The sequence below is a fragment of the Sabethes cyaneus genome, chromosome 1 (genome assembly GCF_943734655.1).
Source record: "Sabethes cyaneus chromosome 1, idSabCyanKW18_F2, whole genome shotgun sequence".
Lineage (NCBI taxonomy): Eukaryota > Metazoa > Arthropoda > Insecta > Diptera > Culicidae > Sabethes > Sabethes cyaneus.
Window position 1 is genome coordinate 166,964,058 of NC_071353.1, and position 22,409 is coordinate 166,986,466.

Genomic DNA, 22,409 nt, shown 5'->3' on the forward strand with positions numbered 1-22,409 from the left:
TTTATATACAAGCAGTGATAATCATGATTGTGCATTAAAATATGATTTGCATCAAAACACATTCAAATTTGTTGTTATTTTTTTACAACAAAAACGACCAAATAGAGAGATTTCAAGGATACGTTCTTAATGCAGATTTGTCAACCAAAAAAATTAACGGTTTCTTCACTTTTATTTTAAATTTAAATATCTATTTATTTCTTTTGTTAAAATTGAACTATTATCTGGTTTGAAAAACTTTTACAATTACTTTTTAAAATAGTTTAAAAATGTTAATAATTCAAATAAGCCCGCCTAAATATTAAGCAGCAAGCATATAATGATTAAATCATACTGACAAGACAATAAAAGATCTTTTTGAAAAAGCACTCTTTGAGGAGTTTGATTGTTTTTTGGCGTATTAAAACCACGTAACGTTTTAAAAATTAAAAATGGTAAAAATAGAAACTCATAATTTTTTAGATCTTTCTCTGATAGGTAAGTGAACGAACGGAAATCTTAAAATTTACCAAGGAGAGTATTTCTCAGAACTAAGCAAGTCTAGATTATGATCCATTCCGCTAATCTTCAGTGCCGCCTCAATATCAGTGCATCTTATGGCTTTTCAGAAGAAATGCAAATGTTAAGTGGAATTGGAAAAAGACATTCAGCATTAAACTGGTACAGTAAAAGATAATGTTTGATGCTTATTGTTGTAAGTAATTTTGAGCTGTCCTATAGCATCTAAATGTTCAGCCTTCTATTTTAAATAACTTTTAATTTCTTTTTAAGAGCTTCTGAAATAACAGACAACATTTTTGTACTTGAGCTTTAACAATATTATCTCCATGTAATCAAATATGAATATGCATATAACGTATTCTAATGTATATTTAGAACAATCTGTACCACGGAATGCTAACAAACAAAGGTACTGCATATCATTCTATGAAGTCAGCATTATCAATAAAATTTACGATCAAATGCAAACTTATTTACGACACTGTAATTCAGTCACAATAATCAATTATTGACACAAACTCGTATGTCGGATGAGAATATATCAAATCCGTACTTACATGTTCAATGCATCGGATACGATCTCATTGCTTACATGTACGATGACTTCGGTTTGGGATGTGCAAAAATATCATTGAGATACTGATGTACCAGTAGCTTAAAGGTAATGAACAAATACTGCGGTACGGGTGGTTCTTGGTTCTAAACCAGGTGAGTACAGCTTGTTTTAAATGATATAGACAAAAAAGCTAAATATTGTGACAGGTCGATAATATCTGGAAGCTTATGAAAAAAAGCTTTCAGCAAAGCTTTTACTTTTTTGTGTCATTAACTTTCAGGGCGAATATTACCACCACATAGGGAAAGGCGAAGGGTAGAGTAGAAATATTATCGTAACTGTGTCGAAATGCAATCCAGTCAATCGGCTCAGTCGTATAAACTGTTTTGTTTTGTCGGCATTTCAATTATTCTGAAGAACTAAATCATGTATATCGCCTCCACTTTTGCATGTATATGCCGGTTCTGCGCATGACATATCATATGACTTGAAAGACCTTATATGGTGACGTTTATCTCATTCAGAATTAAGTTATACAGACCAAAATGTTTGCTGGGGGGGGAGTAAGCTGTTGGTCTGTCAGCGTGTTAGCCGCGATTCATAGGAACGGAGTCTTACCCTGCAAACCCGCGCTGAGAATCGCGGCTAACACGCTGACAGACGAACAGCGTCACACGCAGTACCTTATAAGTCGTCGTCCCGCCAGTAAAAATAAGGCTAGATTAAATTTCTCGGTCGGTGGTTTAGTAGACGGAGGAAGAGGCACAATTTGTGTTTAAAAATAACCCAACCCATGTCGCTAGCTTAATAAGGGGGGTTGCGCAGTCTCCTTTTGTCCAGCGCCTCTATGATTCAAAGGTACAAGTATCTTTGTTGTGGGTTGGAATCCGGTTATAATCTCGGATTATATCTTGGTTCGACCCATGCACCTTCCAGCATTGGACAAAAGGTAGGAGTCACAACGACAACTTGTTAAGCATAGCTACCAATACCCCCCCCCCCCCTCACCTTCGGGAGTCCGTCGCCAAACCTCAAAAACCAATCGCTACCAAGCACCCCGTGTCCCCGCAGCCTGTATAGATCCATCGGCTTTAGATTCTGGCATGATTCTAAGCTCATTTTGAACGTCCAAAAGTGTGCAAAACAGTATCCCCATAAAAAAAATAGTTTAAAGTAGTGCTTTAGAAGCAGCAGGACTAGTTATTTCGCGCCTTTGTGATGTATACGATAATGGTGCATTCAACGATGTTGTGACGCGTTAATGTGTATGGCTCATTAGCTGGATTACCTATGAATGGCCGAAACACAAATGGCCGAATCACGAATGGCCGAAACACAAATGGCCGAAATAACGAATGGCATAATATACCAAATGGCCGAATCACGAATGGCCGAATAACAAAAGGCCGAATCACGAATGGCCGAATCACAAATGACCGAAACACGAATGGCCGAATGTCATATTTGAACGAAAATATTCATAGCCTTCGACCTGCGCAAACGTTGGGTACATGCTGTCCTTACTCGCTGTCGCTCGTTCGGACTTAACTAAGGGATAATCCCTAATAGACAGTAAACCTAGGAAAATGCATGCACCTAAATAGTAGTGTTTTCTGCAGGGGGGCTGCCCCCCCGCAGTGGCCGGCGCTTCCGACGGCGGGTCACCGGCGCACACTCGCGGCCTACGGCCGTCTCGCCCTGAATAATCTAGGAAACATTTGCTACTAACACGGTAAATACGTCTCGCACCTTATAATGAAGATGTATTTATAATTATGAAATATGAGATAAAAACCAGGTAAACACAAGTTTATTACCCTATCACTAAAGCGGCCGAAATATTTCATTCAATATCCCGCCGTGTCCATCTTTGTTGACCACACATAGCAAAGCCAACAGTTGTGTCCATTGTTGTTGAACACGGTTTGCTTTCCGCACGGTAGTTGGTAGTTGTCCTGTGAAAAATGAGTGCATCCGGCGATTCATCCGATGTTGCTGGTTTCAACGACGAAGAAAGTGCACCTGTCGTCAAAATTGTGTTGTCGCAGAGAGGAAAACCGATGCTTTCCATTGATGGGGTACTATTCAATAAAAACAAGCAGGTAATGTACGCAACTATTGTTGGTTCCCATCACCTGTCAATGACTAGGATCATCACAGAGCTGCGGGTGGAGCAAAAGGCGATAGAGAGGAACATCCTTAGAATTCTTCAAGGGGATGATCCGAATTCGCGCCGAGAAATAGACGAAAAAATCTACTCGAAATGTGTTAATGCTCACAAAATGAGCAGCAAAAATTTTGTTGACGCAGTTGCGATTTTATTAAGCGCTTAACAAAGGCGTTCGTAAAGCATGTTTTGTTTGTTTAATAGTAGCAGTTTGTTTTTTGTTTGATTAAAGTTATTTGTTAACTACTTGCCAATTCATGGTTTTTTATTGAATAGTTATTTGGGCATTCCGAAAAATTTTGGCCTTTCGTGATTCGGTCATTCGTGATTCGGCCTTTCATGATTCGGCCTTTCGTGATTCGGCCATTCGTGATTCGGCCTTCTGTGACTGTTATTGAAATTCGGCCATTTGGATTTCGGCCATTCGTGATTCGGACATTTGTGTTTCGGCCATTCGGTACCAGCCCCATTAGCTAGAGACGAATTGAACCATTGCAATTCGTTTCTCTATTTATATCTCCGATTTTTTAATAGAGTTGCTGAAGGGTTTGATTTTAATTTGTCCGTGGAAACAATCAAGCGTAATTTTAGAACCGTTTTAATCACCTTAAATATTATTAGGCCATAAAACTAGCCCGTTGATAATAATGTAAATAAATAAATATTTTCTCATGAACATTTCGCCTGCCGATACTTGGTGTATATAGTCAATTCTGCCTCTGCAGTAAGGACAATACTGTGAAAGCTCAATTTTAGTCCACACTCCACGCACGTTCTGGTAACATATCTCTCTACCCGTTTCAACATTCTCATTTCCTAAAAGCTGCCATGTTTTCTAAGATTGCACTACCAGAAGATGAGCTAGGGTAGCTATTGGGTGCCCTAGAACCGATACAAACTCTTGTTTGTACAAACACTATGTGCAGCGACCTTGGCTGTTCAAATTTTGTTTGTGCATCCACATATTAATCCTCGCGATGCGACACTCGTGTCAAAAAGGCGTGCACGCCTCTGGTTCATTGAATCTACTACTAACATTGAACTTTCGAGTGCAGAAAAAAAACTCAAGCAGAGCAAATAGCTGCTGTCAAAACATTGCTGTGGTGAATCGAAAAGCTCTCATCGCCTCCTCCTCCTCCTCCCCACCAGTGACCTTACGCAAAAACGCGGTACTGTAACCCAGGGCAACACCAAACTGTCAACGACATTTGCACGCCACCAGCACCGACCGCTAATGAAAGAACTATTTGCGTAACCGTCACCTCGCCGAAATAGACCGCCGAAAAAAAAAGTCCGACCGTCCCAAAAGTCGTTTTTTTTGTGTGTGTACCGATCTGAAAAGTGCAAATGTTGTGCACTAGCAGCAGCAGCAGCAACAAGCGGTGGCATTAACTGCCGCTTTTGTGTTATGCTTTTCTCAGCTTGTTAGGCCGGCTCTGAACTACGTGCCAATGGCTTCGACGTCGTCGGGAGGACTCCCGCCGTCCGTCGCCGTCCGGAGCAGGGTGGAGAGCCTGCCGCCGAAAAAAATGCACAACAAAACTACGTAATCAAAATTTTCTCACAACTGGTTCTTGTTTTTTTTTCTTTCGCTGGTGGTATGTTTCGTTCGACAACCCTGAGTGCCGCGGCGCGGCACCACCGTGGTGTTTTTTTTCTGCCTTTGCAACGTGTAGTTCAACCGAGTAAGGGTACTTGGTGGCAAGGGGTACTTGGTACTTTGTTGATGGTGCTGTGGGTACGGTCGTTTTTCCCAGCCTCCTGCTGCCGGTCCCTTCCCGGCAGCAACGGTGCAAATACCTGGCAGAATATGTTGCTAGAAGTAACAAAACAAAACATTCAAGCTAACTTAATTCACCTATCAGTATAATTTGTATATGTTTCCGAACTTAACATGGTTAGAAAAACTGTCAAATTAGACGGAAGAACACGACTGAATGGTGGTGCGACTTCCCTGCGTGTGGAGGAGAAAAAAATTCGCGACCGTTGCACAGCGTTTCCGTGACAACGGAAACAACAGAAGAAACGCTGCATCGAACCGCTTGCTTGCACCTATCATCATCGTGCTGTGCTGTGCTGTGCAGACCGTACCTAGTAGGCTAATACAGTTACACTGACTTGTGGCTTTGAGCTCGTTCCTTCGTCCACTTTCCGCGCCCAATTCTCCATCCCTCGTCAGATCAACCCGGAGCAGATTATACTGACTTTGCTCTATGCAAAATTAGCTTGTTGACTTTGGCCCGCTGCTGCCATGCCTCCCAACCGTAGAGGGTGCAGGAAAAGAAGAAAAAAAAGCTGCTCTGATGGAAAATAGAGTGCTATTGCTGGTATCTCCTCAGCTGCTGCAGTTCTGCAGTTTCTCCAGGGGGACATTCAAACAGATCGCGCGCACATACTATTTACAAACAACTCGCTGTCGATGGGGGCGATTGGGGATATGTACAAGTTTTTGATATTCATTCAGCCGCGTTGGGTTTTTTTCTGCCTGACTGACTGCGGCGCGAGCAAAACATTCCAGTTTTTGGCCTGACCGAGCGGCGACAGCAGCATTGGGATTTGGCGAGGAAGGTCGGAGTGGTCCAGAAATATCTGTTGCTTGTCTCGTTACTGCCAGCCAGCTAGCCAGCCAACCAACAAGACCAGCTGGCAGATTGCTGGCAGCGGTTTGCCGTTTTACACCCGTTTGTTTTCGTTCCCGACCTAGCGGCTGCTAGCTGGCTGGCTGGACGGATTGCAATTGGCAGTTTCCTACGCGGGCAGCCGCTTTGTTTACAGTTTATAGCCTGATGGGGCGATTTGTAAAATTGATTCTGTATCGGAGAAAAAGTATGTTAACCGTTCAACCAGTTCCGGCAGAACGATTTCCCCGTCAGTCTTAAACGCATACGTTTGTTTAGAACATTCTGGGAAAACCTTGATGACCAGGCGCACAGAACAAACCGGAAAAAATGCTCGGTAGTAGCATGCAACACTGATTTCAGCTCAGCCAGCAGCAAAAAAACGACTTTTCACAGAGCAATTTAAATCGCGAACATGCAACCGAAAAGTCGTATGACGACTACATGACAATTACAGTGCGGTACGGGTCACGAAACCGCCGCACCTTGCAGCTGTCATGTTAGCATGACTTTGCCCGGACGCCGTGCGTCGTCGGTCAGATGGGCTAGACGCGATAGTGTTCCCAACAAACAGCTGTCCGCCGTCGTCCGATGAATCTTAAGTGCTAATTGTAAACAGATTAGATTCATTACGAAAATTTCATTTTAAGACGCACAGCACACAGTACACAATGCGTTAATTGCCCGCTTGTTATCGTCGGTCAGCTGCCAGTAATTGCCACACCCCTTGGCTGTTGACTGTGGTGACCCTCTCTAACGATGACTTACTGCTGTGCAACGTCGTCGCGTTGACCTTGGAATGCTTATTTCGGTTGCATAATCGAATTACAAATGTACGAAAAACACCATAAATAACCATAACCGCTGCCGTGCTAGTAGGCTGGGAAAAACTTTCCCCCTCGTCAACACCTCCGCCGGTACGAAGTGCCACCCCCCGACGCGACGATGCGACGATGAGAAGCAGGAAAAAAGACTCACTGACAGTTGCATTAATTAATTTCATTTTCACGCCAGCAGGCGCTGCCTGCCGTTAGAGTGTGAACGGTCGTTGGTGGTGAACTTGTACTTTTTCTGCGGAGCAGAAAGAAATGAACTTCAGCTTGCTGAGATATTAAATAGTACATCGGAGATAGGGAATGGGGGGAACTCCTTCCGGCGATAGGGTCTTGTTTTCGGTTCGGTTGCAAATTAAGACGATTATTTTCAGTGACCAAATGAATGACAATTTTTGGACAGGCTGTTTCCATTTAGAGTTTCACAGAACAGTGCTCACCTTCACCTTATTTCATCTATTAATGCTGCCTTCAAAAATAAGATTTCATAGAAACGTAATTCTGTTTTCCTCGATAGTATAGTGGTCAGTATTCTAGCCAATCACCGGATAGAACTACAAACTATTTTTTGTTGCGGCAATTTGTTTTGTGCAGCTCAAACTATAAGTCTGTTGTAACTGTAAGCTGCTTGCTGGTGAATTAACTGACGTTTATTCCAAAGTATATGTAATCTATAAAGGTATATCGTAGCAATAATGTATCAAGGTTTGTAGGTAAAAGGTTACACATATGTTACATCTTCCGTTTTTCAATAATATTCAAAATCACTGAGTTTCTTGGCCTTTACAAAGCGGCCAGAATAGGGTCACTTTTTCACCGAGATCACCAGTCGTCATTGCTGATGTTTCCAGTAGGTTGATACTGGTTTCAATCGTAGATACCGTTTGGCTTAGGTTGTCATCTGGAACTTCCGGAGCCGTTTGTGTCATCTTCTCTTGCTGATTGTTGTCGTGTAGCTTATGCCGATGATGAGCATTTCTTCGTACTGTTCTATAGCCTAGGTCAGACACTAGGTATGAACATTCTTCGTCCAACTCTGCAGAGGGTCTGGGAGTTTCGGCAGACATTAAAAAAATGTTCCACCGGATATCGGGAACAGGACCGTCATTCGCAACGTGTTCTGTAGAAGCATTATGTCGACGACTTTCTCCACTGTTTCGAAGACGACAAACAAGCAGCGCGCGTATCAAACGAGACTATAGATTCATTCATCAGTAGGGAGGCTTCCAGCTCCGAAACTGGCTATCAAACAGTGCAGAGGTGTTGAAAGAGTTGAAGGAGGAAGATCCGCAAGATAGCAAGAGCCTTTGCCTGAACCCAACCGAAGGAAGTGATCGATTATTGTGGAAGCTGTGGTTAACACCGAGCGATGGGCTACAATTCGCCATTAACATGAAAGACGTAATTCAGCTTGTGATCGATAGCGCAGAGCGCCCAATCAGAAGTCAATTACTGAAATGCCTGTTGGGGATCTTCGACCCACTAGGTCTGCTGAGTGTTTTCTGGTCCACGGCAAAATTCTTCTTCAGGACGTTTGGCGAGCAGACCTGCAAACTTAGCGGAGATCGGGTAACCAACTCCGGTGGAAACAAATGTCGTATACTAACCGGGAAGGAGGTATAGTGAGTCTCGGCACTATAAGATGGCAGCCCCATCGCGAGACTCAGCAGTGTTGCCCCACACCTACACGCTACACACCTAAATTATTTAACCTACAAAATTCAAGCAAATTCGGAGCGGAATATTCGGTATCGACCTAGGCGACGGAACAAGGACGACGAATGGAGACTCGGTACTTGGAACTGCAGATCGCTAAATTTCGCAGGTTGTGAGCGGGTGCTGATTGAACAGCTTGAACCCCGCAAACGCAGCATCGTAGCTCTGCAAGAAATCTGTCGCAAAGGAGGGAAGGTATGGAAGATCCGTGGCGGAAAGCTCAGTTTTACCAGAGCGGTGGCACTACCAACGAACTGGGAACGGGCTTTGTAGTGTTGAAATGTCGGTAGGGAAGATATGTATAGAAATAGACCGATGGTAGGACTCCATAGTCTGCACACCGACACGAACGTTATCGGCCCACGATTTATAAACTTCGAACCTTCCCGAGGCATGGCGATCCGAAGCACCTTTTTCCCGCGCAAGAATATATACAAATCCACCTGGAGATCACCTGACCAACGTACAATGAACCAAATTGACCACGTTCTCATAGAGGGCCGGTTTTTCTCTAACATCACAAACGTACGCTCCCGACGGGGTGCGGATATTGATTCTGACCATTACCTAGTAGCAGTATATGTGCGCTCAAAGCTGTCCACTGTATACCGGACGCGTCAAAGCCGCCCTTATCGGCTGAACGGCTACCGCGGCACTAGGTATAGCCTCAGAGCTCAGAGGTAGCCTCAGAGTCAGAGTTCACAAAATGGTTGGTTACATGGGGAATGTCAACAAGAATTGGAGGGAAAAAACTGCTTGAAAAATTATCTAAGTATTGCCACTAGAGGGCACCTGGCCAAATACCGACGAGCTAGGAACCAGTTGACCACGATCCCGAGGAGGACAAGGCGCTAAAAGGAGGACAGAGATCGTGAAGAATTAGAACAACTTTTTCGGGCTGCTATAGACCAATAAAGCCGCTGGGAAGGACCGCTTATCGGCAGAGTTTTATAAACATGGCGGAGAAACGCTAGCAAAGGCTCTGCACTGAGTTATTTCGAGGGGTTGGGAGGAGGAAAAGCTACCGGAGGAATGGATGGAAGAAGTGGTTTATCCCATCTACAAAAAGGGTGCTCGGCTAGACTGCTGCAACTATCGTGGTATTAAGCTGGTAAACGCCGCCTACAAGGTACTCTCCCAAATCCTGTTACGCCGGTTGTCACCGATAGCACAAGGTTTCGTAGGGAATTATCAGGCGGGTTTCATTGGGGCTCGCGCAACTACGGACCAAATTTTTACTACCCGACAGATCTTCCAGAAATGTCGGACGTATAACGTGCTCACGCATCACATCTTTATTGATTTCAAAGCAGCATACGATGCAGTCGATCGAGACAAGGGAGTTCCAATGCACCAACCCGCGACAGCCTTCACTGATCCTGCGTTGGCGCTCAAAAGCTTCTGGCACCAAATTCAAAAACCAGTTCGACATCTTCTGTGGAAGCGATGGATCCGGGAATATGTGCCGATGCTGACAACGCGAACAAAATGGTTCGGTGAAATGGAACCTCTTGCGAAAGGAGATCTGGTTCTCATAGTAAACGATTCCTAAAGAAACAGCTGGTTGTGTGGACGAGCTCTGGAAACTGTGGCAGGGAATGATGGGAGAATCCGGCGAGCTGTTGTTCAGACTACAAGAGGAGAGATACTGCATAGAGCTGTATCAAAACTGACTCTGTTGGAGATTCAAACTGATGGTAAAACTGGCTCCGATTACCGGTGTAACGGGAAGGGAAAAATTGTAAGTCTAACCCAAGTTTTCTAAATACTGAAACTATATTTATAGCTTAAAGCTGCTTGTATCGAAATACATACGCTGATAAGGAAAGTCCCTGGTCGTTTTTCTTTGTTTCGTAACCGCCGGAACAGTCATTAAAGCCTATGATGGTCCAGTAGAGTCCAATAGAGAAACATAATTAAACGAAAGCCGAAGAATTAGTAGAAACTCCTGGTCAAGACCGTGATTGAAGAAGGGGTGCGCCGGCTGATGATACCAATCATTTCAACAGTGAAGTAAGGGGATGGGTTAAAAATATATGCATTGTCCCGAGGGGGCACCAAATAGGATCTTTGCCAAGTGGCACTCCCTCCTTATCACCAAACAGTATCTTTGGTTCGATTCCCAAACGATGCCCAACTGGAACAGCTCCGACCAACTGAAGTTCAAACAATTGGTATAATGTTTCCCATCGGTACAAACGTATCCGACTGGTGCTGGGTTTCGACGAAAACAAACATTGCCAAACTAACTGAGGACAGGCCGTTAGAGTCAAACAGCCCCTGGTTTAAGGAACTTTCCAGACTTTCGTTATCGATGGCGACAGTCAATCTAAATGTGTAAACTTCACACAAATGAACTGACAAAAATATCACAGGTAATCGGATTGCTGAGATTTACGCGCAAGTTAATTTCTAAATTCCTAGCAGAGCAAAAGAGACAGATAGAGCACTGACGAACTGACATGACACTTAGAAGAAAATCCGTTAAAAACCATCGTCCTGCACATTTTGCTTGCACACTAGCACCCTCTGTTATGCTTGTTGCGGAGTAGCTTGCATTTGCAGGGTTTTATGCTGTAGGGTTTTGTACATTTGAATGGTTTTATACCATTATAAATGGTTTTATACCATTATGTATAAAAACTCAAAGCAACACACGCGCGCCGCGGTGTGGCCATGTTGCGAAACATGCTTTTTCGAAAAATGAGTGGTTTTTGATTGGACGATGGAATTATCGCGAGTGTCTCGTCTGTTTGTCTGTGGATAGAGTTTAAGAACCATATGGATACGTGAGTTCCGTTAGATGTGCTCGTTGACGCCGTTCGGCTTAGGTTGGGATCTGGAGCTCGGTCGTGTGCTCTACGGATCGCACCATTCGCTCCCAGCAGCCGCCCAAGTTTGGTACGGCTAGATGGTTGAAAAGGCACGCTGTTGTTGAACTCGTTACCGCATCGGAAAATATCAAGTCGCGTTATTCGAAAAGCCTCCTCAAGATACACCGCACGTATCGCTAAACAGGTGAATACTCCGATCCATCTCTTCTCTTTTTTCCGTATTTAGATGGGATCCAGAACCCGAACGAACCAAAATGTCAAAGAGATGGAGCCATTAGCGTCAGTGTGCGCGATCAGCTTCTTACTTCGAGGCCAACTGGGAGGCCCAGCCAACGTTTTGCCATGAATCACCGTAGTTCACAGAAAGTAGATATACCACGTAACCATACGCGTTTTCACTGGCATCAGTAAAGATATGCAATTTGAGTGATTTGACCATCAATAAGGCCGATGTACCAAGATAGCACCTTGGAATTCACTCCACAAAGAACAGACTACCAGGTAATTGACAAAAATTGTGTAAAAGGTTCTTAAGTAATCTACGAGTAATCCTTCAATAGACCACCCCTCGAGCAGTAAGTGGCAAACTAAATTTTGATGTCGCTGCCGTCGCAGCTATGTAACTCCAGTACAAAGAAATATTGATAAAGGTACATGGATATTTTTTGATGCGTTTGGCAAACTATTTCTGGAGGGCGCTACCGACAGATTTTACACACAAAAAATCGATTACTTCCTTCGAGCCTGTTAATCTGTTCTCTGTGTTCACTCTTATTGCCGACATCTCCGCAAAGAATAGCTTTTTTCGGGGTCTACCGATCGTCTCGGACGCAGACAGTCATCCTGGTTTGCTTATGGGATTAAATAAGCTTCATACAATTGCATTGCGTGAATCGAACCCAAGTTCCGGGACTTAGCAGAGCCGAGACCAATAATATCAAAATTGGGCATAGACGATCTATGGACCTATGGCAGGACGGGGAAGTGGTGCAAACAACATCAGTCATCACTGCGAAGTCAACAGCGAGGTTCTGTATGAACTCCCAAAGTGTCACTCTGCTTTAGAGGAATCTACGGTAGCAATAGTACATGAGACGAAGGATGAGAACAGCGGTGATCAACTTGTAATCGGACTGCTGTGAAGAACTGACAATTCTGCGCTTGTGTACAATTTTCTAATGGCCCATCGAAGCCAGAGGCAGCTGGAGCAGCGGCCGGAGAAGAATCCGACACTGTACGAAAAGTGTGCAAAACGGATACGCCCACGTGGTAACTTCGAAGGAGCTAACGGAAATCGATCCGCGAAAACAATGGTATCTACCTCTAAACGTCGTTTTAAACCCCGAATAAACTTGAGAAAGTGCTCGTGTGGGACCGCAGCAAAAGCGGCAGGGGTGTCGCTCAAAAGCTGCTTGACTGCAGTAATCAGCTTCTTCCGACATCATCGATAGTATCGAGGAGGCGATTCGACGATCACAGCATGTGAGATTTGTCCATTCGAAGGCGGGTTTTAAAATAAAACACTGGCATTCGAGCTCCACAGAGCCGGGGAAAAAAGTCCATTTTACCATTGACAAATCAACGAACGACGAGCACGTCCTTGGAATTGTTTGGAATCCAAGTCAGTACGTGTTCTCTTTTGCCACCGATCACCGGTCTCAATTCAACAAGTACTTTGATGACACACAACGGCCAACGAAGCAATCGGTTTTAAGCTATGTGCTGGTTTTTCTCGACCCTCTTGAGCTTCTTGTTCCATTTACGATCCACGGGAAAACACCTAGGAAGTTGAGAGTCAGTGTCATAATGGTTTAAATTAAATTCCAAATGGGTTTCAAAACGTGTTTGAAGAAGGGTCTCAAAATGTACCTTAACATGGGGCAAAATGGACCTTTAAATAGTCAGTACACAATCATAAGTCACACACAATTGCTGGTCATTTTAATTTCAACTACCGATTTATGCGTGAATATTATATTCATTGATAACAAAATTGATACTCGTAAGTCGTAAGTAGCACTAATAATTTGATTAATCATTAGGTGATAATTAAACGGAAATAGGCAGCTAGGGCTAAAATGACCCACAATTTTGGACTGTCTGTACTTAAAATGGATTCCAAATTGACCTAAAAATGGACCACAAAAGGAACACCAAAACGAGCCTCAAAATGGACTTCAAATGGCCTCAAAATGGACTTCAAAATGGCCTCCTGGGAAATGGTCCTTAACCTTAATTAGGGCGGCTGAGGTGCCCTAATCTTATCGATAATGCTGACGTGGTAGTCTGCTGGACACTCAAACTTAACTTAATAATTCTTATTATTGAATTATGGATATTCAGATCTTAATTATTTTAGAATTAAGAACATATGTTTAGCAACCTATTGGATGTAATAAACCCACAGATATAAGTCGGGAAGACATTGCAAACTTTGGAATCAAAATACAATACGTAACGCATTTCTTGCATTTGGCGGATTTTCGGTGTCTGTCAGACTACCTCAGCCGCAGAAGGTTAAATGGGTTTCGAAACAAATTTGGAAACGAACTTCCTCAAAATGAGTCTTGAATTGGGCCTAAAAATGAACTTTAGAACGGAACCTTGGAGTGGGCTTCTGTACGAGCCTAAAAAAGGATCTCAAATTAATTTTAAAATAGCGGACATCAAATGGGCCTCCAAATGGCTTTAAAATGGACTGTAAAACGAGATGGTCGACCTTGAAATATATTTAAAATTATTCCTAAATTGACCTAAAAATGGGCCGGATAATGAACTATAAAACGGCCCTCAAATGGACTTCAAATCGAGTTTGAAAAGGGGCCTTAAAATGAGCCTCAATATGAACCTGAAAACGATCCACAAAACGGACCTAAAAATGGGCTTTAGAAAGAGTCTTAAAACGGTGCTCTTATGGGCTTCAAAAAGAGCTTTAAAACGAACTTCCTCAAAATGGACCTCCAAATATACTTTAAAATGTGTCTCAATTTGACCAGAAAATGGATCTCAAAACGGGCTTCAAGATGGGCCTTAAATGGGCTTTGAATCAAGTTTATCGAGTTTCAAAATCGAATAAACCTCAAATATATCGTAAAATTTAAACTAAAATCATTACTCAGAATGGATCTAAAGGTGGTCCACTTACCTCAAAGCAGAAAACGGACCTCAAAATGTGCCTCACAATGCAAATAAACTTAAATTGAGTTAAAACCGTCAGAGTCGCGCTTCAAAATGGGTCTCAAATCGAGTTTGAAAGCGGGCGTCAAAATGCGACTCTAACCTCAAAATTGACTTTCAAATATCCTTCAAAATGCATGCCAAATAAATCTGACAATAAACCCGAATGGGAAATTCAAAACGAACCCCAAAATGGACTCTTTAACGTTTCCAAAATGGACATTCAAATGAATTTAAAAACGGAGCATGAAATGAAGCCCAAATGGACCATGAAATGAAGATGGACCCAAAATCAGAATCCCAAATTGACTTGAAAATTGACTTCATAATGAACCTCAAAAAAGGAAAGGATGGGCTTCAGAACGAGTCTTAAAACGGAGCACAAATGGGTTGAAGCCCAACAAGTTTGAAATCGAACTTTCTTAAAATGTCCCTCAAAATGGACCGCAAAACAGACCTACTAATACACCTTAAAATGATCCAACAAATTATCCTGAAAATAGGCTTCAGGATGGGCCTCAAAACGCATCTCAAATGGGCTTCAAAACGGAGTTGAAAACGGACCAAAAAATCCCAAATTGACTTTAAAATGACCTTCAGAACGGATCCTGAGATGGATTTCAAGTGGGCTTCAAAATAAGTTTGAAAATGGACCTCAAACTGAGCGTCAAAAAGGACCCTAAAATGGACCTCAAAAATTAACTTAAAAATGAACCTTAAAATTAGCCTTACAACGAGCCTGAAAAGGACCTAAAAAAGGACTTCGAAATGGTGAACTCAAAATGCGTCTCCGAGTGGACCTTGAAATGGACCTCTGAATAAACCTACAAGTAATTTCCAAATTGAACAAAAATTTGAACTCAAAATGGATCTAAAGATGGACTATTAAATTTGAGGTCCATTTAGAGAACGGACCACAAATCAGTCTCAAAATGGGCCACAAAGACAAAATCTATCTCCAAATGAACCCGCAAGTAAAACTATAATGAATCTTAAATAGAAAAATGGACCTCAAAACATTGGGGATGCAAAACAAAGCCTAGGTGCCACATTTCGTTATCGAAACTTGACCTTCTGTTTTTATACGACAGACTTCGCAGCCAGCTGTTAGAGTGCAGGACCATTGCAGGGCCAGTTGGTACGATCCTTTTGACTCTAACAGCCTCTCCCAGTAAGATTCGAACATACGACGACTGGCTTATTAGGCCAGCGCCATACCACGAAGCCAACTGAGAGGCATTGGGGTTGACAGACCTTAAAATAGGCTTCAGAACGGGCCTTAAAGCAAATCTCAAATGGGCTTTAAAGCAAGCTTGAAAACGGACGTCACAGTGCGTGCGTAAGATTGACTTCAAAATTGATTTTAAAATAGTGGGCCTTAAAACGAGACGGTGAATGGACTTTCAAATGAACCTTATTCTTAAAATGATTTCTAAATCTACTTAAAAACTGACCGAAAAATGGGTCAGAAAATAATCTAGTTAGAAATGGACCTAAAATTAACGTTAAAACGGACCCAAAAATGGACTTCAGAACGAGCTTAAAACCAGACTTTAAAATTAGTCTTAGAACCGACCACTGAATAAGCCTCAAATATATCATAAAATAAATCTAAAATTGATTTAACATAATCACTCAAAATGGATCTAAAGACGAATTAAATGGACCTCAAAATGATTCATAAAATGGACTACAAAAAGGATTTCAAAAAGAACTTCAAAATTGACTTCCAACCTCCGAAAAAAACTTAAAATGAATTTCAAAATTACCTAAAAATTTATCTTAAAACTGACTTCAAAATAAACCCCAAGATCGAATTCCAAATTAAACTAAAAATAACCTGAAAATGGGCCTCTCTCAATAGGGGCCATATGGATAGCTCTGCTAACTATCCGTATTACTCGCTGTTACATCGGCGGTGATCTTTCCAACGAAATACAGTCTCTCAGTTGCACATCTAAAGCACAAATCTTCCATCTTCTTGACAACACAAATGTGCTGAATAGCAATCCGGCGGTTTTCGAAGTGCGATGCCTTAAGAAATTTTCTCCGATAATGGTACAAATTGCAAAGGAGCAAAAACCGAACGAGAGAAAATGCAACCATTCGACTGGTCTGAATTGTTCCCCCAGGTATTCCGCACATGGGCGGTATTTGGGAGCGCATGGTGCGATCGGTGAAGGAGATACTGCGAACACTAAAAGACAGTCGAAATCTGGCGGATGAGATTGTACTGACATCGTTGTCCGAATCAAATGACATGAAGAATTCTCGTTCTTTAGAATTTAGAAGACTCCAAGAAAATACGCCAAATCATTTCCTCCGGGGTGTTGTTGACCCTTGCCGTTGATGGCTGGGCGCGCTGGTTTAAAAAGTAAATGCCGACGTTAAATAAACGAGCACAGTGGATCGAAAGTCTAAAGCAGGTAAGAGATTTGATGTTCGTCATCGATGGGAAGCACCCAAACCCAAAATATTAAATTGAAGTTTGAGTTGCTACTAAAGGCTGCTTCAAAAAGATGGTGCATTTCGATAAAGGAAAATCCGAACAACTGTAAAGGAAGAATATTTTTGGTATAAGTAAATTAGAACACACAAAAAACTGCTCAGTTTACCTTCTGTCATCAGTAAACGTTTCTTTCAGAAATAAGATTACATACAAAACGCAATTCTGTTTTCCTCGATAGTATAGTGGTCAGTATTCCCTCCGATCGAATCGCACTTTCCTTTTTCTTTATGAAAAAAAAACTCTTATAGCAGTAATGTTTAATTTGTAAAATAATGAGATTAGTCGAAAGCTGTGAGCCTAGTTAGTCTTCACTGAATAATTTTCCCATGGTTCAAAAGCTCTATATGTACTATTACACTATTGAATACGTTCGTAAAAGGGTTTTATCTCGAATTTAAACTTTGATACATTAAATAAATTTACTTTAAAGCTGCAAACTGAGCTATGCAGCTCAAATGTTGAACGATTTTACTTCACCTAAAAGTATCCGAAAAAGTAAAGATCGTGGGAATGGACGAAAAATTTCACGTCCGAAACGACTAGCGACGAACCTCCTCTATATCCAGATGACTAACCGCGAGGTCCAGTTTAAACAACTGTTTCGGGCAATGTTTTAACTGTTTTTCTTTTTGCTTTTTTTATCTGCACAAGCCAAACCAACGGAGCTTACATTAGTTCCCCTCAAAAATACACACATAGCGCTCGGCCAATTTGAATATAACACATTTTCTTACGGAGGCCTTAAAATTAGCCATCTGTACAACTGTTATAAGGCTTTCCTTTCTTTCTTTTTTTTTCAAGTACAATGTGCGGAACCGCTGCCCCCGGTGAACACTGTTGCAGGAAACCGGGCAAAAAAAGGTAAAGCAACACCGCGAACACACACACGCGATTCGCGAAGAGAATAGTTGTTCATTATAGTTCCACTTAGCCGAACCGATTCAGAACAGAAAGCCAGAAACCGAACCGAAAGAAAGGAAACAACCAACGGAAACAACAAGATAACAAGCATCTAAGAATAGAATAGGAAATTGAACTTACACTTTTCAGCGCCTGCTGCCTGCGCGGTCCGATTCACCGGTTCGACGGCCCGAACAAGTGGGAAGTGAATGCTGAAAAAACCTCCGCACGATAATCCAGCTGAAGCAGCAAACGCCTGCTACGATCCATTAGAGAATCCGCGAACCATGCCTGCCCGTGCTTAAGTCCACCACCTGCGTCGCCGTCCCGGTCTTGAATCGTTCGTCCTGTTCTTCGCCTTCGAAGTCAAAGATCGTCGTTATTCCACTTCACTCGCACTGATGGGCTTCTCTAATCAGTTATACACTCTGGAGGTTGGCTCTTCTTCTTCTTGTGTTCTTTTTTCTCAACTCAACAAATAATTATTTATTCCACTTTACACCGAGCCGGAGAAGGTCTTCCGTCGTTCTTGCGCTTTCAAGATAAAAAAGCAAACAGCACTTCACTAGTCAATTATTTCACAGGCAACCTATTTTTTTTCGGGCCAATTCGATCGGAGCGAACGAACGCTCACTTTTCCGAAGCTTCGCCCATACACAAATAACAATTCTAGTTTATTTTCGTTTACGTATTTGCGAGCCTCCGAAAGGTAGTTGGTAAACCAAAAAAACAATCCGACCATTCCGAAAGTGCGATCTTGCGAAAGGCGATCAAATCAATCTGCTCGCGCCCGGCTCGGCCAGTTCGGTTGTTGTTCGCTCTGTGACGGACTGACGACATTCACAATTTGGAGCGCGTTAGCTAAACGCACACCCAGACCCAGCGCACCTGGCTGGCTGGCTGGCTGGCGGCTACCGCACGAACAGCGGTACTCATCTGAAGGTGAGTCAAGCACCCCACCGTACAATTTACGACGATTAGGTAGTTTGAATTTGTCGTAAAAACGTCTCCAACGAGATGGGTCCGATTGCAAAATTCTCCACTGTCAGGTGGCACTGGCATGCACTGGCAGACGACTGCACTACGCAATGTTCGGTTTTCGGGGGGGAAAACTCCTCACTTCTATGTCGATTTCGACAAACGACAAACGGTGCCTCAAAAATGGCATCTACGGTAGTGGAAACGAACGAAAATACAGTGAGTGAGCAAGCCGCGACCAGCGACCCGTAACGATGACGACGACGATTCAGCAGCAAAGCAACAGCAGCAGGTTGCTGTTTGCTGTTTGCGCGATGAAACAGAAAAAAAACATAAACAAAACTATCCACCATTCACCGATGCCTTTCATTTACCCTTTTACCTATACCATAAGCTTGCGACCGAAACCGAAATGAGCTGTCGAATGAGTTTACTTTGCTTCCTTTGTGGACGGTTTCAGGTTATGAACGTTTTTAGTGCCTCCCTTTAGTCACTGGGGGAGTTCAGCAGATTCACACGACCTTTTGACTTGACCGACTTAACCAGGAAGCGACGCCTACTAAAGAGGTGTACACTGGGTCCTTTCCCAGTACTGATTAGGCCGAATGGTCCCAGAAATTTGAAAAATTTTGTTCACGAAAATATGGTTAATGGACGATTTTTTTAAAAGTCAGTCCGCTTCTTGACAATGCAAGAATCTACCCAGATGGACAAAAAAGATTCGAACAGAGTCTCATGGGTTCCCCGCATAGGAATTGTGTGGAGGAATTCTACAGAAGATTCGTACGGAATGCTTTGCTTATAGAACTAGGATTCTTGAATGTGGATCCAAAGTTGAAATTCCTGGGAATAGTAATCCAACCTCCCAGTTGACCTCAAGGTAAGTTGCTGGCCTAATAAGCCAGTCGTCGTATGTTCGAATCTCGACTGGGAGAGGCTGTTAAAGTCAATAGGATCGTAGCAACTGGCCCTGCAATTGTCCTGTACTCTAACAGCTGGCTGCCGGAAGTCTGTCGTATAAAAACAGAAGGTCAAGTTTCGATAACGGAATGTAGAACGTAGGTTTTTGACAGTAGGGATAACATAATCTTCACACCAACTCTACTGGAATCATCGAAACGGAAGTGTTCAGAAAAGGGCTACACGATTGCTTCTGCGCAGTTCACCCTGGCATGACCCAAATAATCTTCCACCGTATTCTGACCGCAGCCGTCTGCTTGGCCTAGGACTTTTAGAACTATGTGCCATTGAATCCATCCAGCCATTTGAATACCCAGGTATGGATGGAACAGTGTCAATCATGCTTCAAAAGAGTTTACAGCTTGTTGTTCCCCTCAGCACTGAGGTATGTCGCGCCAGTCTAATACTACACCTTAAACCATATTCCCAATATATTCCTAACAATTGGAGAAAAACGAAAACTATATTTATACTGACAAATAGAAGGCGTCCTTTTTTTAAAGTAATGGAAAAAATGATTGACCATCAATTAAAAACAGAACACTAATCCTTTAAGTAACTATCAATTTGCTTATCAAAAATTGCAAATCTGCACTAGCAGCCTTTCTTGATATTGAAGGAGCATTTGACAAAACTCCACAATATTAAAGGCAACGAGAATGTACGGGGTTGATCAGAAAATTATCAACTGGATTCAAGCCATGCTTTCTAATCGAGAAATTACTGCCCAGCGTGGAGGCATGTCCAACAAAACGAGAAAAACGACCGAAGGATGTCCTCTTACTGTGGTCGCTAGGCGTCGACAATCTACTCAAAAAACTAACTGGTTTCCCGGATGATGTAGTAATTCTCATTGGAGAGAAATTTGACAGTGCCCTATCCAATAGCATGCAGTCTGCGTTAAATTTCACAATTAAATGGTGCAGACTGAAAGGTCTAATTATAACTCCCGCGAAAAGTACAAACGCAAGAGGAAATATGTAATTTAGAAATTACAACTTGGTGGTACAAAGATACAAATGTCCATAGAGGTAAAGCACTTGGGAATAATAGCCAAGCAAAGCAATATAACAGTCCAAATACTTATACGAAGGATGATTCTGGAGATCCTTTCGATCAGATGTACTTGGTATGTGCCGTTCTGTGGTCATTAGACGTGGCGTGACGCAACTAAAGTCACTCATGTTGTAGTAAGATAGCCGTCTCTTGTGACAACTAGATGATAGACGTGTGGGATTAGATCGGATTAGATAACTGTCTTAGAATTGACAGTTTCGCAACTTCCCCTTGGTGTTCGATGCTTTCTATGCAGTAATCTGCTGGGAGCAAAGCCCGGACAAAACTTATTGACTTGATCTCTTTGATCTAGCCCGCCAACGGAAAGCAGAGCTAGCTTTAGGCTTAGGTTATTCAGGTATTGTCGCTTCGTTGAGTTGCAGAACCATTTTCCAGCGCTCTCTGACCTAGACCTGGAAATCCGTCCATTTCTAATCATTGGGAAGAACTAGAATCAATGATGACATCCAAGGTTGAAATCTCATTTCTATTCCTTATCCATTATGTTTGATACCTTAATCAATGTCACTTTTAAGCATTCTACTATTGCCCGTTTCTTTGGTAATAAAACGCCGCTGCTCACTGTTTTGCTCGCTTGAAATCGTCACAGAGAGAATCGTACTTTTAAACGAGTTTTCTCTCATTTTGTTAAAATGCGTTATGGCTACGGAGACATTTCCATTCCAACTCAAATTTGAATTTATTATTAAAGCGCGCGAAGAATAGAGCCATTGTCTCTGATCTCGTTTTATCCTGCCTTGTCAGGAGTCTGCCTTCAGGACAGCAACCTGAAATAGAGTGAAGAGAACGAAGAACTACTAGATAAGACATCAAATGAAATTCTAGGTAGAACTGTCATCAGCGACATAAAACATAATGAAGTTCGCTGAAGATTCACAGATCAGTCATTCTTTTTAGCGATCCGGATCCTTTACATGGATCAGGAGCGGATTGCCCATCTGTAGATCACTCCCTCGAGAGCGAAGTTGAACAGCATGCAGAATAAGCCGTTACCTTGCCTCAGCTCTTCCCGCATCATCAAGTGACTCGAGAGCGTCCTCCAGACGCGTACGAAACACATCACTCGACCGATTGTAGCTCAAATCAGTCACGTCAGTTTATCCGGCAAAGCGTGTTCGTGCATTATTTGCCATAGCTGGTCTCGATCGACGATATCGTATACTGCTTTGAAATCAATAAAGAAGTGATGCGTGGGCACGTACTCCCGACATTTCAGCAAAGTTCTGTCGGATGGTAAAAATATGGTCCGAAGCTGCGCGAGCCCACATGAAGCCTGCCCGCCTAATTCTCTACGAAACCATGTGCCATCGATGACAGTCGGCGTAACAGGATCTGAGAGAGTATTTTGTACTTTCAGCAACCCGATTTCTCGTTTGACTGCTTTACGTTCGGGTGCTGGGCACTCCCAGGTTAACTTCGGTCAGGGATACAGGGGCGTTCATGAATAACTTCATCGTTTCTCTGATAGTGACACTAATTACAATGTGGTCTTTGGACATTGCTTTTTAAAGTCGCAGCACCTTAGAAAGAGCCTGAATACTTTTGGTAAAGTAACTCCCGGAGATTTCTTCAGACAGACGTAC

At 42.7% G+C, this 22,409-nt stretch overlaps 1 protein-coding gene across 4 annotated transcripts in view; it reads right to left on the minus strand.

Moving 5' to 3' along the window:
* The window catches only part of LOC128738287 (serine-rich adhesin for platelets), an 80,336-nt gene that overhangs the window by 49,115 nt on the left and 8,812 nt on the right, over positions 1-22,409 (minus strand). For 2 of the 4 annotated variants that reach the window (XM_053833326.1, XM_053833305.1), the window contains exon 2: positions 17,953-18,345. The exons of 1 other annotated variant lie outside the window; for it this stretch is intronic. The gene's annotated coding sequence lies outside the window, so the exon portion shown is untranslated. Of the gene's footprint in view, positions 1-17,952; positions 18,456-22,409 lie in introns of all 4 variants that reach the window. One more of the 4 variants, XM_053833315.1, reaches the window with a different exon arrangement.